Genomic DNA, 12,257 nt, shown 5'->3' on the forward strand with positions numbered 1-12,257 from the left:
CTCTGTACTGTTGCATGACTGAGCTGGATGATATGTTTCTGAAAAAATCAGATTTATGTATATCTGGCATGGCTTAGTGGTAAATCACTTTGTCTATGGTGTACAGAAAAATGTACTCTCTCATAAGCATGGCTATCATTTAGATGTTCATAACACATATCAAGGTACTGAAAAATTTTAAAACAACAAGCTTATTACATTTATCAGCAGGTTTAAAAATAATTTCCATCATGTCACTCAGTGCTAATAAAGCTAGTCATTCTTTTTTAGTAAGATTATATGCAATGTTATTAGAGCCCCTAGAAAATGCCTTTAATTCCTGTTCAACAGAAAAAGTCAACATTTTATAAAATTGCATTATACTATCACAATTAAATGCTGGAATAAATTTACACTTGGTTTCAACAGTACTAGCGTCTAACACATACTATGCATTCACATCTTCTACCGAAATACAAGAATAAAAATTATTATCATCTGACACTGATTGTGTCTCCTCAAAACTCTTGTTTAAATTATAGACACCTTCAGAATTATTATTAAGCTGTAGCTTTCTAGAAAGTTTGAATATATTACACTTTAAATCATGTAAATGAGGAATCACAGCGGGTATAAACTTTAACCCACATTCGAGTATAGATTTTTCAACTTCATTTAAAGCATAACCTGACAAATTAACAATGTATGACTCACTGTTACCATTTTCCTCTTTTATTATGTTGTTGCAACTGTTAGGGTTGCTGTAGTCATAAAGTACTCCCTATCCTTCAACTTCTCTAGAAGCTATTCTTCCTTCCATTTCTAAACGTCATCTTCTTCCTCCTGCTGGATCCAGGGTGTACAATATCAATGACAGGGAGACCTCACAGAGTAGGCTATATTGTTGCTTGTTATTCATCAGCTTTCAGGAAACAATAGAAGGCATTGAGGGGAAAACCGTGCATGTTAACTGACCACTGCAGGGCAATCATGAAGATACATGGTCTTATGAGGACAGGGCAGACCCCTAAGCAATGGAAGCTGCACCTTTATATTTTGCAGTACCAAGATAATACACATATACTGAATAATGATCATAAAGACTACATCCCAGTCAATCCCATAGGGTCAATACTGATAATTATCTGGTGGGAGAGCTATAAACTACACGAGTTCAACTTTAAATGTGACTAAGGGCCAGTTATTGAAGACATGGGATGATGAAATAAGCAGTGTGGAATAGCCTTCTAGGGAAATGTAAACTCACCAAGTTTAAAAGATGAACATTTTTGTGTGAATATAAGAAGGTTAACCATCAGCTCAATAAATTAATAAAACAATTGTCTTTGTTCTACTTAAGAATGGTGGCATTACAAGCCTGGGCCCACTCAAAGTAACCCAGGAAATGGTTAACACACAGGTTACAATCCAGAAAGCTAAAGTACAGGTCCATGTCATACATGCAAAATTACATCTAAGTTTTGATCGTTAGAGTATAAATGCCATTAGATTAATGTAGACAGGTCTACTGTACGGCAGTTAGTGCAAAGAACTAAATCGCTAAACTGTTAGTGAGCTCCTTCCTCTGCTCAAGATACAGGGTTTGATTCCTCACACCATCATTAATCAGACAGTGCTCCTGGGTTGCCCCTGAAAAGGGGCACTTGTGCCCAGTGGCTTACTCTGTTAACAAATTGGTAAAATAAAAAAAAATAAATATAGTTTGGTGGAAAAAACTGGAGACAGAAGAAGAAATTGCTCGTTGAAATTTGCTGGATTCTTTACGTCTTCCATCCTTAAGTGATGAGGCCAGAACACTACTAGCAAGCACTTAACAATAATGCAAGAAGTAACAAAAGGTATAGCCAAGACTCCCTGGGGATAAGCTTCAAGAACCAATGGTCCAACATCCAGTTTCCATAATCAGATCAAATAGAGACTATTTGTTAACCATAAAGAAATGACATGGAACAGTGTTTTGGCCTAAACTGTCTCATCATATTGGAGTTATGGTGACAGACTGTCCAATGTATAACATCTGTCATTAGATCAGTCCTAAAGAGCCTATGATATGTCATGAAATTCTGGACAGACCATGGAGACCATGAAAAACTGTAATTAAAAGTGAGCCAGAGCCCAGAAGTCTCACAAATACCAAATTAAGAAAATGTTCAAGGGGTTAGCTATTAGTATAATGGTTAAAGTGTTTACCTCACATTCACAAGTTGCAGGATTTGATTCTTATCTTTGAAAGGGAAATTGGCTAGCTTAAAATGGCTCACAGACAAATACTTACCTATGAACCTATGTTCCAAAGTATGTTTCACACCTGAGTGTGACAATGGACCAACTAATTCCTGCACTACAAAACCTGACAGTGACAATTCACCTGTTTGTTGATCAACTACCATATATGACCCTGCTATTTATTATGTGATCATCATCTAATAGTGACTGCAGAATATAAAGATTTGGTCGATTAATGTGAAAGTCTTGTAAGTTGAATAATTGTAATACCTAATCTGAAGCAGAGAGAATTTATGCTGCTATATTTTCAGTCCAAATTCTGGTTACCATTATTATGGTCTGCTGTATATATATATATATATATATATATATATATATATATATATATATATATATATATATATATATATATATATATATATATGTATATATATAGACATCTATATATATATATATATATATATATATATATGTATATATATATATATATATATATGTATACATATATATATATTTTATATATATATATATATATATATATATATATATATATATATACACATACACACACACACACAAACACACACATATATATATATATATATATATATATATATATATATATGTGTGTGTGTGTGTGTGTGTGTGTGTGTGTGTGTGTGTGTGTGTGTGTTTTTCAACTTCAAGATAATCAATGTATGCCATATAGCTAGTACAGCTTAGAGCATTTTATGCTTATTTTGCATAAATGCAAGCATTTAGCTAAAAGGGAAGGGGTGTAATGCATATTGCAGTGTGTCTAAGTGTACCACAAGGCTACAATGCATATGGAATGTCACGACTGCATTTTGCATAAGCAGTTACTGCCACATCATTAAAGTACATTCTTGCTTGCTAACTTATTAGTTCCTGGAAGAATTACCAGATGACTGCAGAGCATGTAAACACATACAGCTGTACCTAGGAACAATTAGTGTTCTTAGTCAAACTGATAGCATATCTTTGGAGTATGGGAAAACTGGAGACCATGCAGATAGTTTAAATCTACAATTTAAAGACAATGAAGATATAGGGAGAAAATGCAAATGTAGCACAGAAAGGACCCTGAGTGAGAACTGAACCAGGGAATCTGAGCTCTTTAAAGTAGCAACACTAACCTCTACACCATCATGCCACCTCATCTCTTCTGGTCCTTAGATCAGAAAAGCATGCATATTAACATGTATATCCTGGCAATAACAATACTGCAAGATGGACCTCATGCAATGGACTAAAGGGGTAAATTTGTAGTACAATAATTTAAGTAGACATTTTTGGCACTGGCAAAACATAATTACCACCATAGAAAAAGATCTGCTCAGAATAAGGATTCATTGAAATGAACTTGTCACCATTATAAGTCTGGAAAGACAATGAAAAGTAAACAAGAAAAAGTATAACTTCAAAGGAGTGGGATTTCATGTTTTATTGACTTGCATAGTGGATGCATTTATTGGTAAAAGAATTTCAGACAGTCCAGTTAGCTAGTCAAACTACAACCGGAACAAAACACATTTTACCATAGCATGGTATATGCAAAAATACACGAATCAACATGTGAATTTGCAAAACATGGAGAAGATGCTTCTACTGAAATGAATATATTATGGTCAATTGATATATTTCAGTGAAGTTAGTCCATTTGCAACCAAATGATCATATAGAGCTTTTCTTAAAGGATGATGGTTAAGAGAACTTTTCCTTCCTTATATCCTGATTTAGGAATAGTCTCTACAACCTGCATTAATCGTGACAAACTCCAAACTCTCAGAATTTCAGGAGCAGATATGATTTACACAGAATAGGTTGGTCAATGGTAATGTGGCCAGAGATGTGTATTTTTCAGAAATTAACTGGATCATGGTTGCAGCAGTGGACATACTCCTTTCTTAAAGATACAGTAAATGTAGAATTGATTATGTAATATTAAAGAGTGCACGTCAGTATCTTTCTTGAGAAAAATTCTCACAGAAAAATAACTTTCACATTTCACTTTGAATTTCATGTTCTTGTTTAACAAGTATCACTTGATTAAAAAAAAAATCTGTCAGTTTTGATCTACAATTTAAAATGCACAAAAGCTCCATTCATTTGATCAGTATGAATAAAATATGTTTTATTAAAATGCTCTTTGAAAACACAAGCAAATACCCCTGTGAAACATTTAAACATAATGATGGTATCCAAATGAAGATGTGTCAATTACAACAGACTTGTTAACAAAAACACAAGAAAATAATTTTTAAAAATGTGTCAAATAGTAGTAATAATAATAATAATAATAATAATAATAATAATTGATTAACCACCAGTAATGGTATATGTTGAAATTCTAAGATTTTATAATTACCTGCCATTCAAATCCTGATTCTTCATACTGGAATTTATGAGCCATTGACTATGCTCCTTTGCCTGAGATGCAGTGACTTCATAGGAAATAACATAAAAGTGTGGGGGGGGGGGTGTTTCTCCCATTGTCTGGCTGTTAGTATATAGGATTAATATCTGTGGTAGATAGTTTGATTCCCTCAGCCCCTTATTTGCTTTTTTGTGTGATGTTGAGTTTGCCTCTTAACCAGATAATGATTTGGGGCAATTAGGAAACTGAGTTAGGATTCTCAATGATCTTCTAGACCACATGCCTAGCAGCTACTTATGACCTATAATCTATGAGTTGTGTCTGGAGGGGGTAAGCCACACACAGAAAAAAAAAAACTTCAAATACTGTGCTCCACTGTTTTGCACTGAATGTGTAGTACCTGTACTAAGAGTACATTTTGGGATTCTCAGAGATAGGTTTATTAAATGAATAAATCTAATAGATTTATTAATTTCAGTAGAATTTACCCATGTAGAATTTTCTCTAACAACAACACCATCTAATTGTTTACCAGATAGGCCCACTGGACAGACAGCACCTTTTCATGGGTGATCTGGGAGCAATAATCTTTTTAAGTGACTTGCTCAAGGTCACAGACTAGGCAAATGAGGGCTGACAGAATCAAACCCTGTTTCATAGGAATTACAGCTCTCAGCCTAAACCCTCTGTACTAACTGTCATCTGAGTAAACTGTGAAATCTATGGGTATATCCTATCACTTTTGGTTGCTTGATTCTTTATTATTATATTAACATCTCCTGCATTGCTTACTAAAATGTAATAGTTTTCAACATTATTCAACATACTTTTACACAATATTCAGAAAATGTATTCAGAAATGTTATTTCTAGCTGACTAGGAAGGGGGGACAAAATAATCAAATAATTTTGCAAGATAACTTTTTCTTTTAATTATATACTTGGTTTCAAAAACTATTTTCATGCTAGCCCAATGTTAGTTTCATCTTATTAAATTTTATCCACAACTTTTTCATAAATATTGATATCCATAAAATTGTCCTTTGGTTGCAAAGAACTACTACTATATTATATGTTTTTCATATATAAGTTAAATTTCCGGTATTTTGTAATAACTTTTCTGGTAACTGCCAAGAAAGCCCAAATGAGTCTTTGCTCTTTGGCTTTTACAGATACAGGAATTGGAAGATTCATTGGTATTACTGGTCTAGTTAAAGAACAATTATCAGACCATAACCACTTAAAATGTATGTAAATGTACCTATCTCTTCCCACTATATATTTCATTTTTCACAGTCCATAAACGTGTATTCAATCAGCTTTTACATCTTTACTACATCTCCAACAAACTGAAGAATTCATTTTATTAAACTTAGAGATTTTATATGGAGTAACAAACATTCTATGTATATATTTCCACATAAAAACTTTCTAGTATAAACTTGAAGAAGTTTGGCTCACTGATTTAAGTATTACAACTTTATTCTTACCATCTATTGAGTCACTCAATCCACCACTTCTAAAAAGTTCCAGAAATTTGCATCAAAATTATTATTATTATTTAGAATTAACTTATATAACTTGGAAAAGCTTCTTTTGTATGTCAGATGACCTTCATATATTCACACAAGATCATTACTACTAATTGGAAATCTGCTATACTTCCATCTTTCAAGGAATTCAAAAAAACTTGCATTGACAGTTGGACGAATGGAAATTTCTACCTTAAAGAATGGAACAAACAGAATTATTTCACATCACAATAACTGGCAGACTCTAATGGAAATATTGGAGAAGAATGAAATAAGTATACATTAAGATAAAATCCTTTTACAATAATATAAAATTTATCACATGATTTGTATATGCACCACTGTAAATAGTTTCATTGTTTCCTTTTTGGGTTTTGAAATTATATTGTTACTTATTGTGTTATAAATTTGTTTTTACATATTATGGTTAAATATTTTATTGTAAATAAGTTCATAAATTCTATTTCACATATGTAATCAAAAATATTTTACCATTCTGTTTTTCATGTATGATTAAATGATTTACAAAATAATAAAAACAAGTAAAGTAAAAAAAACAGCCTTCATATACTTATATAATGGAGGAATAATGTTCTGTTACTCTTCACTCATACTATGCACAAATTTATTTAATTTCATAATGATGGATAATATTTACAAGTTAGAAGAGTCATCCAATGTATATTCTTTCATTAAATATTGCGGGAACGTAGTTTTTCATTTTTCAAAGCAATCAGACCATAATACTAATCCATTCCCTTTTAGTAGATTCATTTTAACATTGCTCCACGTTTCCTTAAATCTAGAGGTATGTGCAATAGGAAATCACAAAAATCTCCATTTTGATATTAATGGAGTTTTAAAACACATTTTTTAACTGTCTTAAAAATTTACTTTATATATGCAGTCTAAAGACTGAAACAGATTTCCTTCTAAGGTACATTCTGTTAACCAGATAAAATGATTATTAAATATTTCTAATTTATTATCTTTAATAAACTTATAAGAATTTGATATAAGCTGCTATCAGGGATAGTTTTCCATCGACTAGTGTAGTTGAGTCTATCCAGAGTATAACAGAGTTAAGACTTGCAGCAATAGACTAAGATTTTAGGGTCTATATTAGATGAACGAAAGTTCATCTTAGCGAACGCTTACATGAGCAAATATTGTGGAACTCGAAACCGCAATTGTGAGATTGTGGTACAGTGAAGATAGGAATATTTGCCCTTTCCTCACTGTAGTGCAATCTCGGAGTTGGAATATATATTTGGGGGGGTGTGGGGGGGGCAGCCCCCCACAATTGCAGTTTCGAGTACCTGGATATTCGCTCATGTGAGCGTTTGTTAAGATGAACTTTCGTTCATCTAATATAGACCCAGATTTTACATATGGGAAGCTAATACCACCATACCATATGCCCATAATCTTATATGATTTCTATAAGCAATCCCATTTTTTAATAAGAAGTAACACTTCCCTCATTACTTTTTCAAAATTATTATTAATAATCTTACTCACATCTGGATAGATTTTTATTCCTAAATAATTTAATTATTTTCCTTCCGAATTATATATCCTTAAACTTATTATCTAGTAACTGACTTAACACTTCAATTTCAGATTTATTGTTATTAAATTTCAGCAGTAATAATTCCTGAAACTTTCCAATTTCCTCATCTATTTCTTTGATCAAATAATTTAAATCTCCTATGGTTAGTAAAATATCATCTGAAAAAAGTTGTATTTTAGATTGAGAACCCATCAATTCTTCCAGTGCTACTTATACTATTAGCTAACAGTTTGATAACTAATGCAAATAATAAAGGGGAGAAAGGACATCCTTGTTTTGTGCCTTTGTTTAACTCATTCACTCTAATGGAGCTCAGGAAGTTTGTACTGTAACTTCAAATTAGCGGAGCCTAAGCTTTTTGACAGAATCAAATTATGTCCTCATATTTCAAATGAATGTTCATATCTCTGGAACCATAGGGATTATGAAAGACGTATAAATGGCATACTCTTCAGCACAAAATGTTTTTTATAGCAGTAATATTCTTTAGGTACTAGGTCTTAAACTGAATTTTATAAGTTGCAGTAAACACAGTAACTTTTACATTTATAATATTTTGTAAACAACTTACAATATCCAGGAACACTCAAGTAACACATACTGTCAGCTGCATTTTATTCATCCAGCTGAGAGCTTTCAGTTGAGGCTAAGGAGTTCTGTCTGTGTTATTTGGTTGTTGAGGTATTTAGAAAAATGAAATGTGAAAAATATATCTCTATAAGTTAACAACATAAAAACAACAGTTAATATCTATTTACCTGCACAAGACAGAGGTCAAATATTAATGCAGTTGAGTTTGCCATTGTGTAAACTTCAAGATGATTTTTTTTAAAATCTTGTACATGGCATGGTTTTGGAATTATTGATCCAAATACAAAGAAGGCATATTTGACACCTAGAGATGTCAGTAGGAGTTAATTGCAGATGCACCTGAAAGCATCACTTGGATGTAATGAGTTAAAGTGAATATTTGAAAAATGTAAGATCCAATTTTAACATATGCTTTGGAATCTCTATACATTTTTTTAATATTCCAATAAACTGTTCTAGAAATGCAAATGCTTCTGAAGTTTTAAACAAGTAGTTCCAATCTACAGAATCAAAAGCTCTCTTGATATTTAAGCTAATTAAGTCCAATTGCTTTTCCATTCCATTTGTTAAACTCTAAGATAGTTACTACTCTTTTTATATTATCATATGTTAAACTATTGACTATAAATCCTGTTTGATCTTTATTAATTACTTTATCTCTTAATCTTGTGGTGAAAATGAAAGTAGATATTTTATAGTCTACATTTATTAATGAAATAGGTCTATATCAGGAGAAAAACTTATTATCCTTTCCTTGTTTAAGTATTGGTGAGATTACAGAAAATGTCCATGAAGGAGGAATTATTTTGTCAATTTTACTCATAGCTTCTAAAATATTCAACAGAAACAGACTATATAATTCCATCCTATGAATGTACAAACCTATGAACCTATACTTATAGCATCTAACCCTGGAGCTTTACCATTTTTACCTTTTTTAAAGCTTTTTTACATTCTATCAGGGTAATAGCTTTATTCAACTGTGATATTTGCTGGTCATTTAGTTTGCAAGTATCATTTTCTTTAAATAATTATTTTGTAATTATCAAGATTATTATATTTTGTCCTTATTAAGATCCTCATAGAATTAAAAAAAAAATATTAGGCATTTCCTCTAGATCTGAAGTAAGCTTATTAGTGTAAGGATTTCAGATATTACGAATTTGTGCCTTTTTGCTTATTATCTTACTTCTATTGGCTAATCTGTGTAGATGTTTTTGAAGTCATCACTTAAATATGCAATTTTATTTTTTCTAAAGCTATCTCCACTTTATGCATTAAATCTGTCTTGATATTTTGTCATTAGTTTTTTTAATGATTTGAGTATTATCTAATTTCTTTGTTTGTTGTTCAAACCTCACTTTGTGTATTTCATCTTGTATTTCTAACAACTCTTTATCTCATTCTTCATTTTATTACTAGCCCATCTTCCCATTCTAACTTTAATATGCATTTTAAAGAGTCCCATAGTATAACTTTACTAACCTGACCATTATCATTAAATGATAAAAATCCCTCAATCTGTTCCTTAAGGTAACTCTTAAGCTCTTTTAATTTCATCATGTATATTGGGATTCTATAAATAATCTGAAATGTCCTTATATCCATTACTATATTAATACTTAGTGCTTTAAGACCAGACAGTGGACAAGTAATAATTTTAAAATAATTTACCTTATTAAGTAAATCTATAGAGGCATAAACCCTATCTATACTAGTTTGCATCCCACGTGCTTAAGAATAATGATAGAAGAACAATGACTTGTCTTCTCTTTTTACTAGTAAATCAATGAAATTATTATTACTAATCCACCTATTTAGTGCTTTAGCTGATGTCAAAATTTTAGCTTTTTTTCACTTTTATCTTGTATACTAGATATGGAGTTAAAATCCCCTGCTAAAATTAAGCAACCCTTCCAATGACTCTGTGATAAGTTTAATTGATCTTCATCCACTCTTGTACTTATTCCAGGAATCCAGTAAAAGTTAGCTAATGTATAGAGTTTGACATTATATTAATTATTATGAATGTATACATGTAATACATGGATAATTAATGGATTCTAATACCTTAGGCATTACAGTGGATTTTCTCCAAAGTAAAGCAGTTCACCTCCTCTTTTTGTTAAAAGAAGCAGATGACAGATAACATTTCATAGCCTAAGTTATTTAACTATTGTATATCTTTTTTCTTATAGGTGAGTCTCTTGCAATAATATAATGTCTCCTCTTTTTAATTTTAGATATTTCATTAATGATTTCCTTTTGTTACTATTATTTAGTCCATTTACATGAACAGATTAAAACTATCCATACTGTGAATTCATAAAGATTTCTTTTAAAAGATAATGTGACACATTTATCCACCATATTAATTTAATTGTATATAAGACTCTAATATAGTCCTCTAACACTATCTTGACATTCCACATTTGTTTGAATTCTTCCTTTCTACAAAGTTACTAAAATTCAAAAATAACAACAAAGACAAGTCTACAACTATAACTGTATACAATACTAATAAAATGCAATCTGCCATGGATACCGAAGTTCCTCATCTGTCTATTGAATCCAATCTATCAGTCTAGCAACACTTAGAAAATTCATCCAGAAAATTAGCCAAAAGCTACCATGACATACACATAATTAATATAATATTATATATAGGTCAAAATAATAACAGACTATTAATTTAGTTATATATTTTGCCATTTAAAACTGTTCCCCATTACTGTATACAAGTTTAATAATTCTCTTTTATTAATTAATCTAACAAATAATATGCTACATACCTATTTATTTAATAGTAGGATAAATTATCCATTTAATATTCCTAAATTATTCACTCATTCAACAGTATTATAATTAGATCTCTAAAGAAATAAGTATAAAAGACTGGGACCTGAAGAGATAAAGACATCTGTAACCTTACAGGTCACAGGTAATCGTATCATACTAAACAATAATACAAAAGAGACATCAATATACATATATATTTTTCATGTCAAAAACACACATATTTTATAACTCGAACAAAAAGCTCTGAGTTAGTTTTTAAAGTACAAGTGCCTATATTTCAGATTTCTGTAACACATATTTTATAACTCTAACAAAAAGCTCTGAGTTAGTTTTTAAAGTACAAGTGCCTATATTTCAGATTTCTGTAATACTCTTAACACATCTGCTATCAAAATATTTTTTAAAAAGTTAGCTTATTGCAATACATCATAAAAATATGCACATTACAGAGGTTGAAGAGAATGTCTTACTATTTCTATGGAGTGAAAAAAAATTGCAATCTATATTATATTTAAAATTTTCTAGGTGTTTAATTTAAATCACAGTCTCCTTTCTCAGATTCAAGCATAATGAAAATTCTGCTTTACTTCCTATCAAAATGAATATGCTGACTCAGCAATAAAGCACTCATATTTCAACTTTGATTTATGAGATGAGTTATTTCAGGTAGTCTTAGTGAATGTAATAACATTAAACGTGTAAAATGATTCAAAGTTCACATTATCATGGTTCAAATTTCAGCTGTCATATTATTTTGAAATGGTTTATATTATTTTCTATATAAAGTATATGAGATCTTGTACATTCACATTTTGACATATACAAATATATGCTATAGACATCTTTCTTAAAAGCAGTTTATTTAAATATATTATTGTCTTATTGTCCCACTAGTATTCTCCCTTATTCTACATTTCTTGTATTTCTAAAATCTACCAAAGAGCTATTTAATCATCCATTCTTTATTAAATATTATAATATGTGTGCATATTTCTTAATTTGCTGATACTTTTCTTTTATTAATCTTACATAGTAGATATTGCATTCCTTATGTATATGCATATTCATAAGATGTTTATTCTTATTAATTATAATATTACAAGAATTCCTCACTATATACACACATATGTGTGTGTGTG

At 30.7% G+C, this 12,257-nt stretch overlaps 1 protein-coding gene across 2 annotated transcripts in view; it reads left to right on the plus strand.

Annotated features, from left to right (window-relative positions):
- The window catches only part of LOC122806528 (C-type lectin domain family 10 member A-like), a 305,649-nt gene that overhangs the window by 25,358 nt on the left and 268,034 nt on the right, over window positions 1-12,257 (plus strand). The gene's annotated exons all lie outside the window — the stretch shown is intronic.

This window comes from Protopterus annectens, chromosome 7.part0, assembly GCF_019279795.1.
Source record: "Protopterus annectens isolate FY-2018-M chromosome 7.part0, PAN1.0, whole genome shotgun sequence".
NCBI classification, from domain to species: domain Eukaryota; kingdom Metazoa; phylum Chordata; order Ceratodontiformes; family Protopteridae; genus Protopterus; species Protopterus annectens.